Source organism: Apteryx rowi, unplaced genomic scaffold, assembly GCF_003343035.1.
Source record: "Apteryx rowi isolate R43461 unplaced genomic scaffold, aptRow1 scaffold_314, whole genome shotgun sequence".
NCBI classification, from domain to species: Eukaryota; Metazoa; Chordata; class Aves; order Apterygiformes; family Apterygidae; genus Apteryx; species Apteryx rowi.
The window spans coordinates 774378-791812 of NW_020449575.1; positions in this window are offsets into that span (position 1 = coordinate 774378).

Here is a 17435-nt window from a genome sequence, read left to right on the forward strand (position 1 = left end):
AGATTTACTCTTGATGTTTTCTGTTTAGCTAAAGAATACAAACTTATTTTAAAAATGAAAGCTCAAATTTTCACTTATTGATCTAAGGACTTAAGAGAAAACCATTAATATTGAAAGATCTGCAATAAAGAATCACAAGCTCTCGCCATGCTGTATAATAAATCTTCAGACCATTTGCCTGTTGGAATGAAATTTCCCATGTTTGGTCTTTGGCCAAAGGTAGCTTTCTTTTTTCTTAAAAAAATATAGTATAATTGTGTAGACATTAATATAAAAATAAAAATAGCTTTTGTCTATTTTTCAGTTACGGAAGCATTAGAACCTCATTAAAAGATAGCCACACCTTCTGGAGCATGACTAAGTCAAGGTCCATAAACTGGTTTCATGAGCTCCTACCACTAGTATACCTCAACAGCTGAGACTACACGTTTTCAGAAGTCTCTGACTACACACCCATGATGCCTAGAACAACAGAATCGCGATCTCCATCAGGGCAGATCGGCACATCCAAATAGGCAAATCGGGGATTCGCAGACCCTGCCAGGTACCGTGCTGCACCAGGAGCGACAGTGAATGCTGCCACCGAGAAGCACTCTGTTAGCAGATAACAGTGCTGAAAGCGACAGGTCCCAGCTGTGTGCTGGGATATACCTGGCTTTGAAGACAGTCTCATATCATTAGCAGTACATACTCCACAGTGTGCTACCTCTATTTAAAACAATATTTGGAAAAGCTGGAGATTTGGAAAACCTGATAAAATCAGATTTTGACCAGTAAGGAGTGTTTCAGCTCCCCACCTGCAGGGTCATCGGTAAGGTTTTTCTAAGGATAACAACACTTTCCATCAGGAACGTCCTCCTGTCTTCCACCACCAAGGAGGCTTACAGCCGCCTCCGGTCAGAAACTTGGTGACAGACCACTACAGCCGTTGGATGAGAAACTAGAGGAGAATTAAAGCTTGTAAAGCTGGAGAGAATTAGTGCTAGGGGAACTTGGACTGGAGAGCGGTGGTGATGGGAGAAGGGAAGAGGCCCAAAAGCTGCTGCTGTTCTCTGTTAACATCGTCCTGCCGCTTGGGAGGAGGCCAAGGAGTCATGCCCACAGCCAGCCCCAGTACACCGTGACCTGGATTGCTCCTACGTATCGCTGCTTGGGTCTGCCAAAAATATGAGGAAAAGTGATATCCTAATTATTTCAGTAAGTGATATGGGTCTTCCAACTGGAATAAGAGAAATCCCCTATTATCTAGGATGTCTGGTAGTCCTAATAATAGTATGGAAGGCCTGTGCTCACAAAAATAAGCCAGCTTCTCAGTAAAAGAACTATTTAAAGAGGTGAAGTAATTGCTGCTGGCACAGCAGCCATGCAGTATAGCAGAGTGATTTTCTGGTGACTTACAGTTTCTTTTTTTCTGCAACACATGTTCTTTCCCCAGTTTTAATGCAGGATTTTCCAGAAGGACCATCTCAAGGCAATGGAACAAACTTTTGAAGGCACATGCAGGATCACTGTAAACTTCATCTATTTGCACTGTAATTATCCCAAGCTGCTTTTCAAACTTTCCTCCCCTAAGCGAAAAATAAATATATGTTTGTGCGCTTGGATATAAGTCCCTGTATAAATAGTTTTTAAAAATTCAGACAGACCATCCCTTTGCACACAGATTTCTCCCTGTGGAGAGGATGGGAGAACATGGCAAACATTACATGACAAATATTGGTTCCATTGCTTATTGCTCTTCTGGAAGKCATTCAGATTTTACTCCAATTAGTACAAGAGAAGCAATATAAACCAGAACGCAGGCCCCTGCCACTGCCATTAAGGGGATACAATATTACATTTTTACATTTAAATTCAAAGTGTAACTCCATTTGGATTTTTTTTTCATGATCTAGACACTCTGAATGAGATGCAGAGCCCAGAGTGCTGTGTGACACATGTACCTAGTAAGGCTGAGGTCAGGTGGGACAAGGTGACAAATATAACTGCCCACAGCTGCTGGAAGGGGACAATCCCTGTGCCTCTTTCTCATGTCCCCCAACTCCCTGCCGCCTGGTCTCACCCTCTTCCTTGCCCCAGCTCTGGTGTTGGTCTGACCCACTGGCGAGCAGGTTCACCTCACTGCACCGGCATGCAGCGGACCCAGCAAAAAAAGGAAATAGTTGTTTGCTGGCTTAGTGGGCTGATTTATCTCAGCAGAGGATTGGAAAAACTCCCGGGCTGGTAGGAAGGAGAAAGGGAGAGAGGTGGAAGGAAGCAGAAACTCTTTGGAAAGCACTGAGCAGGCAGATCACATCAGGAGACAGACCCTGCCCAGGTAGGTTTACATGGGGAACTCAAGGCAGATCCCTGAGTCATTTTGTTTTCTAGTGAGTGGGACAATGACATGTCTGGTCCCACAGGCGGGAATACTCAGGGCACAGCAGATGACACAGCATGGATGGGAAGGGTGAGTTAAACTGCATCCTGGATTGTACAGCTAAGCAGTTTCTTTGACCGTGGGCCCTATGGCATGGTAAACCCATGGGAGAGACCCTGGGAGAAAGTTATTGCTTTGGGAAACAAAGGTGGTAGTGGGGATCAGAGGTGGGGTCAACAGCATGTACACACGCCTGAAATATGCTAACTGAGGGAGCTACTGTTACTATTACTGTAATTTTTCTGCAGTAGCAATGCACATCTTCTTCAAATACATGGGATTCCTCTTCAAATTAACAACTACTTTTGGCTCCAACCCATAACCAGAATAATGGGAAAACATAAACACCACCCCAGGCATACTCCATGGGCAATACTTCACTGTTTGCAAGTACCAAAATGGTATGGAAAACGGGGCAAATTTACTAGGGGTAAAGGAAACAAAATCAACTTTGGAAAATGTATATGTGTGCATGTATGTTAATAATTAACAGAGTATTGCCAAAGATGATATGAGAATGTGTTTTGTTTCTTATTCATATATATTATATAAATAACAGTATTTAATCTTTGCTTAGAAAGGGAATGTGTTCCTCTGGGAAATTATCTTTCTGTTTTTGTTGGCAGTTGCTCTGTTTAATTTTTGCAAGACAGAGACATGTATGTGCCACAACATGCAAGTGACATACACTAAATATGCCTAGAGCTTCATCTGTCTGTATTATATTCACACATCCACTGCAGGCAAGTCACTGTTTCTTTTACTTTTCAGTCAACATTTCAGTATTTCAAGCCTGATCATGTTCGACGCCGTGTGACCTTCATTTCCATTGGGGTCAGCCACCTCGTAGGAAGAGGTGGGAGATTTCTCTCACGTTTCAAGCAAGGCACATGCTTTGCTGGCATGCAGCCAGAGTGTTCAGCACCTTCCAGCATCAAGCCCATAGTTTATCAAGCGTGAAAATATTCTCAAAAAAAAAAAAGAAAAAAAAAGCCTGCAGAAGATCTTTCACCTCCCTGCAGACAGGGCTGCGGGGTTTATAAGCTCTGCGGAGGTCACAGCCCCACGGTGGTGTGGCTGCGGGATCAGGCTGCCTCTGCCAGAGCTTTCCGACACCCCTTCCCRGATAAGCGATGTCGGCCCCAGCAGCGCCGCGGCGAAGGTCTTGTTCCACCACGGCTTTGAGGAGGCGGCATGGAGTCGTTAGAGAGACACACACTAAAAATGAAGACAGTCCTGTGGACTAGGCTAAATGTGAAAAAACAAGGAAAACCTAAAAGCTCATTGTAACGTATTAACGGTCACAGCAGCGTCACTTGCCGTTAGAGGATATTATTCTCATTTTTAATTAGCTACATGGTATCCTCCATCCTGCTGGGAGAGAAAGCACAAGTGCAAGCGCAACAGAGAGAGAGAGAGAGAAAGAGCCTGCATGGGAGCTCTAGCACGTTCAGCCGTGAGGGACCCCTAATTTGGTCTTCCCATCAGGTCGGTACCTGTGTCAGGCATTCAGCTCAAAGCAGACAAAAGAGATTGCTTACAAATGCGAATGTGGATTCTGTTTCCTAACTATCCTGGCCTCGTAAGATGGARTCTGAGGCACATCTTTAGAAAATGCAGTAAGATGCTCATTAGTATTCTCATTAGCTTGCCCTAAATAGCTGCAGTTGTTTCCCTCTTTCGGTGTTACTGAGACAGCCGCTGGAAATATTCAAATCACGCTGGTGACCTTGTTAAAAAGGAACATTACCCCTACCAGGACTGTAATCTGTAAGAAAGAATAACTTCCTGTAGTGATATTAGAAATTAACTTCTTTTTTTCTGGTCCATTGTTCTTTAGTGTTTCCCATAGGACAATCCTGGGTGTGCCTTTCCTCATACTATGCAAAGTATCAGGATGGGACCTATGCACCGCTTAGTTAAATCTCCTTTAAGCCATAAGTGAAACATATCAAGTGCAAACTCCAGACCTCTGAAGAGGCACGTATTTCTCAGAGCAACRGAGGCTGGTCCCCATCTTACTTTTACGCTCTATAATCTAACTCAGCAGTGAATAGTTATACAATTTCTTGGGTGACATTCCAGTTACTGTGTTAGTCAGGAAGCTGGACTACGGAGCTGTTTCAACCATCTTCTAACCATCGGTTTAACAGAGTTGTGAATAACAGGCATATCTGAACTTGTCAGGATTTGGAGATTTTGAATAGGAAATTCAAGTTCAAATATTGTGTAGTTCTGAAATAGTAGTTCAACTCTAAGATTTGAAAAAGTCCATTTTCTTATATTGTTACAAAGAGGCCTGGAAAGAGCATTAATTTCACTTTCTTTAAATGGAAATTATTYTAATTTCTGTCATGGGAAAAAAAAGTTATTTCCATGTTGCAGTGAGGGCTTTAAACAGATGACATGCCATACAGATCTAATTTAGATGGGGGAAGCCCAAGGGGTAGAAGAACTGAACACTGCAAAATGAATCCCAAATAAATAATAGATTAGAAAACACAATAGAACTGCAAACTCAGACTAACTGATCTCAGCACAAAACTACCTTTTGCAACATAGGCATATACCTTCACCTCTTCTTAGTTTGTCATTCTTTCTGTTTATTTTTGTGAACAGTTTATAATCTTTTGGGGAGTAAATTCACTCTAAAATTCTGCTCCCATTAAGGCATGCTGCAGACTCCTTCAGACAAAGCCTAGTGTGCTAAAATTTAAATAAACTCAGTGTGGGCCATTGAGGTTTCTTTTTTTTCCTTTATTTTTCCTTTTTTTTTTTTTTTAATAGTTGGGGTTGCTTAATTTCTATTTCACACATTGAAATGACTTTATTTCAACCTGACCAAAAAAATAATTCAGTTGAGTTGTCAGACCCGGGCTTACTCTTTCATATAAGTTCAAAATCTTCCTTCAAGTGTTCCCGTATTTTTATCATGGTACCATATTAATCTTAAACTATCAAGCTAACTTCAATTTTATTTTCATGACTTCATGTATTTTTTAGCTGACATTCCCATTTCTCATCCAAGACAGCTGACAAAAAAAAATTAAAAAGGGAACATTTTTGATTATGGTTGGTTAATATATTATCATAAAATACAAGCAAATTATTACTCAAACTTTGTTAAAGTCATAGATTCTTCAAGGCCTTTTATCAACAGAAGATCATCAGCTGCATATAATAGAGCTTTATTCTGAATACTTTTTGTCTTCATTCCTTGTATGACTTCATTATTCTACTTAGATGCTGTTACAGGTATCTTTTTATTTGAAAACAGTAATGAGGAGAGGGACAATTGCATCTAGGTCCAACGTTTTGATTGGTAATGGTAAGATATTAGTTATTTGTAATAGTATACATATAAAGTGCTTATCTATTAAAGTTAAGTTAAATTACTGCAATGTTACGCATATCATAAAGCACACTGTTTCAATGAGCTTTTACTGTGAAAAGACAAAATGAAATTTTGAGGGCTGAYGTTTACCCATATACATAGAGATGCAAAGATTGATCAGCACAATATTAGATGTATATGAATATCTAACTGATCCCAACCTATTATTTCAGGTATGTCTTAGGATGTGAAAGACTGCCAATTTTCTTTTATTTAAACAAAGTTATAAAACTACAGAAATCACATAAAGAGAAGGGAAGAGAGGAGAAGAGAGGAGAAGAGAGGAGAAGAGAGGAGAAGAGAGGAGAAGAGAGGATATTTCCTGGTTATTTAGATGTGGTTTATATGTGTGTATATACAAATATTTATATAAGGAACTATGTCTTTGTGAATGGAGGACTGCACTAGGATTTGGTTTCCACTTTTACTTGTGTCATTGGCTTACTCAGTTCCTTGAGCCAGTCACCTCATCCTTCTTTGTCATAATTTTCCCAGTGGCAAATAGAGGATAAGACCCTTCCTCTACCAAGAGAACTTCCATTACAAAGCGTTTTGAACATGAGCGCCTATAAGCTTGGGCACGGGTAAGTTATAAAGCAGGGAGTGAGAGATCACTCAGTGTGGAAGGTCCTTATTTACCCTTCCAGTTAAGGAAGGATCTGCTAGGGCTAAATTGCATTGTATTACCACAGAATCAGAACATTTGTTTTTTGTTTGTTGCACTAAGCAGAAAAGCCGTGGGTATGGTACCATGTTTAACTTTCTACATTCACATCAATCCCATGCATATATAAAAGTAAGATACTCCAAAGTCAAGAAATGACAAACTAAAGTTGCCCAGGCAAGGTTAAGTATGCTCTCTGGTGCCAACACATTATGATACAGTCCTTAATAATATGACCACATACTATTTTTAGCTCCTGCAGGGAGAATTCTTTGTGTAGTATTAAGACTAAATAGTTTGCACTTTTTTTTTTATTCTCCTTTTCCTGTCTTCCTCCCTTCCCCCCACCTGAAGTGTATTTGATTGCTTCCAGTGTGACTACATTAAAATTGAACGGTAATAGTCAATTATCCAATCAAGCAACTCCTGCCACAATTTACAAATTCTTCTAAGGTAGATAATTATTTAGCAACTTAAAATGCTTTGAACCTCTTGAATTATTAACACGTATGACCTTGCAGTTTCTACTGGTTGTTTTTCTGATGTTTATTTGAAGTGTCTACAGTGAATAGCACATTGAAAATTCCACCTGTAGTTCCAGTGGTCATAGACACACGTTTTGCAAGAGGGGGACCTCAGAAACAACAAAACAAACCACTTTCCAAATTAATTTAGCTGATAACAAACGAGAAGATTCCATCTCTCAATTTTCTAATTAATTAAAGAGTGCTGGTATGAGAACATCCAAAATGAAAAATTCTTGCGGTGTGAAAGGTATCATCAATTAATATGTAGAACCCACAGCTGAGGCTATTAATTACCCTGTTGTTCTCTTCCCCTCCAAAGAGCTGACTCTTCAGCTGATGTAAATCAGCTGAGATTTAATATATTTATTCTAGGTTGAGGAAGAGGTCTGAAGTGTCTTTGGTAGTGTAAAAGTACTAGTCCTACTTCCCATTTATATTAGGATATGTATAATATTCAATGGATAAATGTTGTACAGCCTGGTAAAATGATGTAATTTCTGCCAGCATTTTATTTACAGTGCACAGATATCATTCCCTTGTAAATTATGTCCATTAGAGGACAAAAATGAAAAGGAAATAAAAAAGCTATTTCTTGTCATATCTTCTTTTTTCTACCCTTGTCAAGAACTTTTCAGCTCTCTCCAAAGGAGCAAATATTCTTGGTGCCTCTGTCATTTCAGTTAATCTGCCAAATGCTTGTAAATCTCTCTGTCTGTCTCCCTGGCCTCATCTGCACATATTTATAATTGTGATCCTTCCATTCCCTTCCATTCCCCTCATGTTTTGCTTTCTGTTTTTAATTACTTTCTTCCAAATTTTGCTTTTTATCTGCCTATCTTCAGAAGTTCCAGACAGCACTCAGGTGTCTAGGATCCACCCAAGCTATGGACAACCCTGCTGGAATGTGTCCTGTGCACTAGCTGATTGGGCACTGATAAGCCTTAGTTTAGAGCAAACTAACTTCCTTATTACTTTCTTCCTGGATCTTTTATACAACCCACAATAAGCTACATATTCCTACTGTAGCTGCAGCGTCACCATTATTGGAGCCAGCAAATCTGAAGCCAAGTGGATAGGTCTAAATGAGTCATTTATGGTGACTACAGTTTAGATATATCCTGAAGTGCCCTCTAGGGGAAAATCTAGAATTCTGTATGTAGAAGCCTAAGAAATCTCTAGGTGTTGATGCTTGTGATACTGAGGAATAACAGCACTGCACATCAAGGGAGTGCAAGCTTCTGAAATTATGCTGAAGGCGTCAGCCACCAGGGTAAAGTCGGCTCCCTTTTGCCTGGTCTCCGAGGCTGCAGATTCCTGAGTTTCAAGATGCACAAATACCTAGCCCCTGAAAAAGGACGGTGTATGTTTCTTTAACCCTTTAACTTAGGGGGGTAGCTGTGGAAGTTGCATTTTTTGTGCAAGAGCTTTTAACACTTCTGCAACTTAGGTAACGGTTCTGCCAGTGGAGTAYTGAGAGAAATGATATCTAAGCCCTGCCATGACACTGAATCACAGTGTCTTAAAGACAGGTAAGCACTAGGTCCAAGCAGGAAATGTGTTCTGAAATACATTATTTCTTTAGAATATCCGGCAGGCTGGACGCAATATCCTAGGACTCAGCATGTCAACAGTTGTGAATCCCAATAGAAGACCTTGACATCTCTTCATGCAATACATAACAAATGCCTGGCATCTAAGTCAGCCTTATGATTTTTGCTCCTGGAACCTGAGCTTTACAACACTCAAGCAGTTTCCTTGAATCTGAATTGCTTAGAAGTCTAACTCTAATAAAATACTTGATATAGAAAGATTTTGTATGTGGAATAAACAAAGAAGAGTGACACGTAAGGCTAAGATCTCCTATGATCAATACATTACAGCCCAGAAACTCTCTTGGGTTCAAATTATTTTCACGGAAAAAGTTATACCCTGGGGAGCAGATGCATGTGTTGTATCATATAATCCTCAGTGTTTCATATATGCCACAGATATGAACATAAGGCAGGAATTTATGACAGTTAGCAAAGTATACGTTTCATGGACACTTGATCAGTAGGACACTGAAAGAACACAAACCACCCAACTATGAAAAGCCAAATTTGAATGAAAATATTACCCCACTAGAAAAACACATGCAAGGCCATATTCAGGTCTTTCAAAAAAAGGCTTACAGAGATTTCATCATCAGTGTTGAATGCCTATTATACACTGTGTATAAAAGTATGTAAAAGATTTTGGATAACACTAGGTCCTAAAAGACTAATTATACCCAACCCAGAGAAAATATTTCAGTTTCTAAATAAGTTAAGATTTAATAGTAGATATAAGTCAATATTAATGCACGTTAAATTCCTATCTGAATAATTATTGCCATTCATTTTACTTCAAACATACGTATTAGCATGTCTGTGTTCCTTATAAAAGTCCCTTATATTAGGAATTACAGTAGGACTTCTAAATTTCTGGGTTTTTTCCATTCCACTAAGAGAGATTTTTAGGTCTCATAGCTGACTATTAAGACTATAAGCAAATCATAGTATTCATGCTTAAATTTACTATGTCAAATTAATAGGATAGAGTGAAATAGAATGATAACCCCCTAATAGTGGTTGTTACGATATAATAATATATTTCTGTATATGCAATTATGTTTAAAAACTTTAGCCTGGACTCATCCAACATAACTTCAGGAACTTATTTGGGAAACCTATCATAGGAGCATAGGACAACTATGCTATATAGGAATTTGCCCCTATAGCAAATGGAAAAGATAGGGATCACCAATGGGCAATTAACCCAGTCTCTGCTAATGTTAAGGAGAAACTATAGAGACAGGGTTCCAGATGTAGGCACTGCATTAAGTTTCTGGRGTTAGGTAAAATGAAGCTGGGTCTGAAACAACCTGCTTCCAAGAATATCAGAGAAAATCAAAAGGGCACATTGGTATGCCTCTCTCCTCTCATGCTTGAGTGCTGAACATGCTGCTTATAGGCACAAAGCTAAGTTTCATGAATTTAATCGTAACATCACAGTTAAGTATTTTTTGATAGTGTTTATGCATTAAGCTTTTCCTCYAAGTTTCTCACTTTGAGGATGCCTAACACTATTTCTCTTGCTGTGAGCTCAAGTTCCACACTGGTTGCTCTGAGCTTTCCCTGATTTATAGGAGTTCATGCAAACCTTTAAACATTTTCCAAAGGTAAGCACATTGGTGGAATTTCTGGGAAATTCTAAGCAAGCTAAAAGCCCAAGTCCCATTCACTTTCAATAAAACTTGAGTGCTTGAGGGCCAGGTTTTTAAAACACTCAGTTACTTAAAGGTGAAAATAGTTGTCTAATGGGATTTACGAAAGTGCCTTGCTTACTCTGAGACTGTTCTCTGCTTATCTGCTGTATTTATATTGTTTTCGTTATTACTTCCTGCTTCAAACGTAATAAATTTTCTTCTATATATTTTTTTTTTTCTTATTTGGTAGATTGTTCTTCCTATGGTAAAGTGGGACTGGCTGGATCTTCCCCAAGTGACTGCTTTCTGTCGAATTCAGTTTTCTGTGTTATTACCTGTTATCTGTACAAAAGTTAACTTCTACTATTTCCTTGCTTTTCCACTGACAGTAGTGAGACCCAGATTCAAGAAGGAAATTAGTCATTGACACACTGACTGCCTAAGTAAGGTTTGCGGGAAGTTTGCTTGCGCTGATGATGAAGTCCTTCAGTGACTAAGTGGGATTTCTATGAATCACCCTGTTATGCAGGACTCCACCCAAGGTGAAACATCAGCCTCTGCCTCCTTTTGTGACTGTTAAATACTAGGGACAAAATTCTAGTCTCACTTCTAACTGTGTAAATCCAAAGTCCGTTGACTTCAGTCTAGATTTATACTAGTGGGGTCTGATCCAACTCCCATTCRGAAACTTTCCACTGATTTTAATGAGCTGGACCAGACCTGGAGTCATTTCTATTGCAACAATCTGGTTACCTTATGTCAGGCTTCCTTCTCAAGTGCATAAACTTCATTACTGAACATTCATTGATTCAAATGAAATTAAACATCAAGTTGATCATTTATGCAGACTCTTTCGCTATACCAGCATGAGGTTAATGGTTTCTTTATGTCAAAGAATTAATTTTCAGTTCTTTATGTGTTCAGTTTCTACTAATTTAGAATAAGCATCTAAACTTTGAAATTAAGCTGAGCCACTAAACCATAAAGACCCCATCAAAAATAGTGGATCTATGTTAACATCTCAGTTGCAAAATCCATTCATAAACATCTCTAATGAGAAAATACCAACTTGGTGTGGTATTAGATGTTCTTCTATCATCAGCTGGGACACATGAGCATTGGACTGGAAAGAACCATGCAGGTCACAGAGTCCACTTGCCTGGAAAAGAGAGCAATAACTGCAATAAATGTCTACCTTAGAAGGGTCCACAGAGTATCTACTTGATACACCAGCAGCATCACAGACTTCAAAATATTCACCAGCAGCCTATAAGAAATATTAACCGTGAAGTAAATAACTAAAAGTCACAAATATAATTTTCCACAGAAAGAGATGAGGCAGGATTAGGAGCCTTACCGGTACTTGTCTTATTAAAGAAACCTTCCAGATGATCCTATGAAGCAAGTCATTGCCCTCCTTCAAAGGAGGCCAAAAGAGAAAAGCAGCAGTCTCCACCTGCCTGATATGAGGGACACATTCCTCCCTTGCACCCAAAGAACAGTGACTGCTTTAATCCTGAAATCTGAGTGGATTTAGTGTTAATAAGAGCACCAGGGCATGAACCTGTAGCCTGTTTCCAGCTGTGCCTAGTCTCCAATGTTTCAGAGGAGGACAAAAAGAAAAGTGAAAAAAACCTCATAAGCTAAATTATTCAGACTATGGGGAAGGAAAGGAATTGAAAATCAGGAGGCTAMAGTTACATACAGTACCTCAGAGGAAGCTAGCAGGAACCCATATCACAGTATTTCAAGGATGAGAAGACACCATGCTACACTTTTTCCTAATTATATAAAAACCTGTATCTTCACTGATTTGAAGCACTTTTCTCCACTGTCTATATAGCAGTCTGTAAAGAAAGACATAAAAAGCCATATCCCTTCTGAATGTGGATCTGAAGTGTCTGGAAGACCTTTATCACTCTGTGGAGATAAGCTATGCTCAGCTAAGCTAGTCTTAGCTATCTATTCACATTGATAGGCTGAGGAAGACCTTCAGGACTAATTGTAAATGTCAGTGTAGACAATACGCCCAGTAYTTCTCTTCACTACTGCAGTATTTCAGCAACTCAAAATAGCTAAAATATTTGTCCCTGTAACACTTCCAGGAGTGCTCTACTGATATGCAGAGAGGATAAAGAGATATTCACACTGTACAGAAGTTTAGGAAATGTCTTTATATGATTATTGAAGGGAAATTGGTGCTTTTAAGAGGTGATTTGGAGCACCTGATTGAGGGGTCTAACTGTTGTGCAATGTGTGCTTTTTGAAAGCACCTGCCTCTCTTATTTATTCATAGAGAAACAAAGCTTACAGCTTAGGACACTTCTCTGGCCTTTGCTTGCTGGTCAGGTTATGCTATAATATCTCCCTAACAGCTACATAGTGGGCTAGTAAAAAAAATCAATCCTACTTTTAAAAAAATGCGCCAAAATATATGTGTATATATGCATAGTTATATATATATTTTAAAAATTGAATAGAATCAGTTTCATGATCCAGTGCTGGCATATTCTGTCATTACATAGGTGCAGAAATGAGAGGCAGGGAGCAGGAATATATATCAAACCAGGATTGCTACATTGTGTGAAATCTCACCTTCATTTGTGCCAGGGAAAATGTTTGGGTAACCACGTTGTGAAACTGAGACATCAGCTAGGATTTGAGGGGCAACCTGAGTCCCTTCTGGTGGGCATGTCCACTGGGGTAGAAATACTACTGTCAAAAATAGTAATTGCTTCTGAAGAGAGCTTCTGCCTCTCAGCAGGCTCCAATGTCTTACAGAATTAAAATTTACAAATGACTTGTTTTATTAAGTACAGTTTTAAGCCTTAATTACATTTTTCTCCTCATTTTATTTTAGTAGTGCCTAAGAGAGTATTGTCTGAAGAAAAGTGTTGCACGAGCCAAGTGAGGGAGGTGCAATTCCAATGTCAGCAGGTAGATGCAGCAGACATCACTCAAGGATGAGGCATGTATTTATAATGTTGTGGAAAAGAATCATCCTTTAAATATTAGGAGCTTCATTTTTTTTTCATTTATACATTTATACTTACAGTGACACCAGTAAAGTTGCTCCAGATTTATACCAGTGTGGAGACTGATCTCGCCTGCTTTTACTAAGCACACTAGAAAAACCTAGTACTGAAGTTTGAGATGGACTATCCTCTCTGAACAATAAGGAGCTATTATTATTCAAGGCCATCCTTACCTGGTCTTAATAACACCTTGTGGCAAAATTAATTTACTTTTAAAATTCTAGTTGCCATAACAACTTGGTGCAGCTGCTCATGTGACTTAATGAGATTCCARAAGAACTATTTCTTGAAGAAAAAGGCCAGATGAATGGAGATCAATGAAGAGGGTTTTTTTCTTCAGTTACTGTATTTAAACATTAGTAGCTAGTTGATGAAAATGCTTCCTGTAAAAGCAGAAATACTGTTAAGTTCAGAGTTACTGTACTCTTAAATCCTTCTATTATTTAATCCTAGGAGTCTTCACACTTTGCAGCGAATAGCATGTCAGTGTGAACTAGCTGCATACTATGGATCAGCTTGATAAACAGCTGTCTTTGGTTTCATCCCCATTACCCCTCCCCTGAAGGAATGAATGCTCGTCATGCGCTGTTCCTTGGTACCACATACACTGTTGTGTTGAGAACTGTTGTCGAGGAGGAACCACACAATAACATAATGCCAAAACTGTATTTCATGATCCTAATCATCATCCACTTGCCTCCTGTTTATTAATTATATATTTGCAGATAGATAAATAGATAGGTCAGCCTAGGGGGCCAGCCCAGAATGGGTCAGTACAGGAATACAGATGTAATCTCTCCTCCTGCCTTGCCAAGTTGGCTCATCTGAAAAGTGTTCACAAGAGCACAACCCCTCTGCTTCTCCGAGTGTAAGGAACTGGCACTAAGATTTCTCACTGCCAAAAGAGAAGACCGGTCGTGTGACCTGCAGTCTGTACTGGACCTGATGACAGTCTGATCTGCAGACGCTACATTCCTCCGGGCAGGAACACTCTTTCATTACTTGTAAAGGATCTGAAATTCTTTGAGCACCTGACAAATTAATAATAGAAATAGTAATAGCCAGGGTGCTAGTCCTCCATGCATGTACTTTTAAACACTAATCACAATAAAGAACTTTCATAATACATTGGCGATAAGTGTGTAAGTATCAGAATAGCTGAACTATRTCATATAGAATTTCATATCTCCATTGAGAAAAATACATCTGAGAAAACCTGCTGATTAATTTTAGGAAAACTTACCATTATGGTCTTTTTTTTATCGATRGAGTGTGAGCTTTCTCATTAGACAGCCAGCCAAGTGTGGTCTGTTCTTGATCTTGGCTGTGCCCTAGATACATATCCTCTCCAGGCTGGACTGCGTGATCTCTCAAGTTATATGTAAGTTATATACCACACACTTAACAGCTAGCATTGTTCTGACCTTTTGTCGCCATATCAAAGAGTTGGATTAGAAGTGAAAGGAAAGCCGTAGCATTTTAACAACAGACTGATTTGCATGGGAAGAGAACAGTATTACAGCTCTCATCCTTATTACTATTACTGCTTCATTGCAACTGAGGCTGACAGAACAWTTCAGAGGAAATAATTGATTTGACAAATTAAGCTTCTTTTTATGTTTGTGAATTATTTCTGAATATCCTACAATTAGTTTTAATGTATTTATTCTTGGAAAATAAATTGCAATTAATTCATAGACTACTGATAGCTCAAAGAGCAGTTATGGTTATTTTATGTCCAAATYTGAAGTGTGTGGCTGGCATTGGTGAATTTGTAAGTCAGGTGATATTGTTTTAATATGAATAAATGAAAATGTTTTGGGATGCAAATATTTATGTTTGTTAGTGCCAAATTTGCTGATTGTGATATATTTTCTCTAAGTCATTTAAAAGCCACACTTCCTGCAAACCTGACTACAAAGAAATGTGGGAGTATACAGGAGTTTCATGCAAAGCAAATCTAAAGTAAATTAATCCAGTATTAAACTGAATTATCTTAGGTAGATAATTTCAACATTAACCATAAATGCATTTTCCCTCAAAACTGGAATAATTTCTGACCGGTTTCTTAAATTTAAAAAAAAAAGTTAGCATGTTAGAGATAGTGAAGAGCTGAAGCAAAGGAAGGCTGGAAGGAATTCACATCAGGCTCATCAGCAGTTTTGTTGATGGCTGTAGAATACTTTATAGTTATAATATCGTTTTTTCTTACCATACTATTCTACTAACTAAAAGTTAATTTAATCAGCCCAATAATATTATCCAAATGTCATTTATCTTCCAGTTTTAATTTGTGTTGCTTTTTAATTTCAAATAACTTTCTCAGTAATCTGTTTTTTTTCTGGGAATTTATCAGGCTTTTATCTCTGGTTTATAACCTACCCAAATTATTACTCTAATTCTATTCATACTGGCACATACCACATTCTCACTTTGCATTTTCTCTTTTATATTCTTTTATTCTAATTTTTATTAATCTTCTGCTTGTCTCATGTACTTTTCTGCTGTAACAGCTGAGAATTTAAACAATTCATAGTGCTTTGACATTTGGCACTGATAGTGTGCCAACCAGGACAAAGATTTTTCAGATGTCTTTGTTTTGTTTATTTTTTTTTAATTCTCCATAAAAATGTTTTCATTTGACTTCTTTATGTACTGGTTAGTACAATGTGTGTACTGTTGCTGCCTAATATTTCATGAATATGTAACAGAAATCATCACAATAAGAATTAGTAAATAAGATAAGGAGTAACACTCACTCAGAAGCCCCTATGGGCTTCCTTTAGGCCAGATTCTGGTATTTTTACCCTGGTTGAGTAAGTAGTCAATGAAAAAAGCTCTTAAAAATGTGGGAAAGCAGCATGTGGGGGTGAAGAATCAGTTGCATGGCATAAGCCCCAGCTGAAAGACTTAAACAGCAACTGTCAGTGAATTAAGCATAAAGATTGTTAGGAGGCCAGTAGGGGAAGCAGACCTTGCCTGCTCTAAGTGCAGGAAGGAGAGGGGTGTCTCTTCTCCTTTGACCATTCTTGCTTGCATCTGTTATGAATGACGGGATTTTTTTTTTATTCTTTCCAGATTGCCTGAAGTTTTTTGTTTGTTTTGTGCATGAAAATTAAGCTAATTCAAAGGGCTGTTAGTTAAAGTAGCTATGGTAGTCTGGGACTGGAGACCAGCCCGAAGTCCCCTCACAGGAGGCAACACATTGTGATTTTTTTCTTCCTTCCTCTTCCAGCTTCAGTTGGGCAAAGTATCTTTCATGCCCCCTGCTGCTGCTGGGTGATGTTACCGTGTTTCCTTATGCTACTGCTGCACAGGGTATGTAATAGGTGCACGGATTCCTGTATGTAGCTTTGGTTCTGTGATTTATTATTATTATTATTTTTTTTTTTAATGCAACCTGGGGAATATGCCCTATAATTCTTAAAGTTGAAAGATTTCTTTTATGGTAATGCAAATGCAAAAGACAAAGCCTGACTTCTGACAGACTTCAAGACTGCTTTCTTTTTGTCCTAAGTATTTTGAAGAATCTCAGAAGAAGTACTTCAGATAAATATTGCAGTTATAAGCAAGTATCTTATAGTAATATATGGAGTACATTATTGAAAACTAATTTAAATATAGCTAGGCATTTGTTCATCAATGGTACTTAGTGTATGGAAGAAATCAATATTGTTTTCAGGGCCCTACTTACTTATTGACTCTCAGCTCAGCGGTTGAAATGTTCTGTATTAAGTTGTTCGCCTGATCTTGTTCGTCCAGCCTAGCAGAACCTGGTGCACCAAAGCATGAGTGTCTGATCAAGCTGGAGGCAAAGTGACTAAATTGTCTTCTACTCATTTCAGTTGAGCAAGCCAGCTCATACCATCTTTTCAACCTCAGATACTGAAGGTGGTAGAGGACAAGCCACTGTAAGCAAATACCTGCTGTGGTTCTCATATGCTGTTGCAGCAACCTCAAGCAGACAGATCTCCTGAAGGTTTTCTGGGTTACAGACTCTCTCTACTCCAGCGATGTCTGATAGGGCTGTATAGCCCACCTTCTTGCAGAGGACTGTCTCTGCATCACTGGTTTACAGACTTTTTGTACCCAAGGCATGCTTGTAAAGCATGAACCACTGCCAAGTTTTGGGGTGTTAAAAAGTGGTTACACGGATATTGATATATGAGG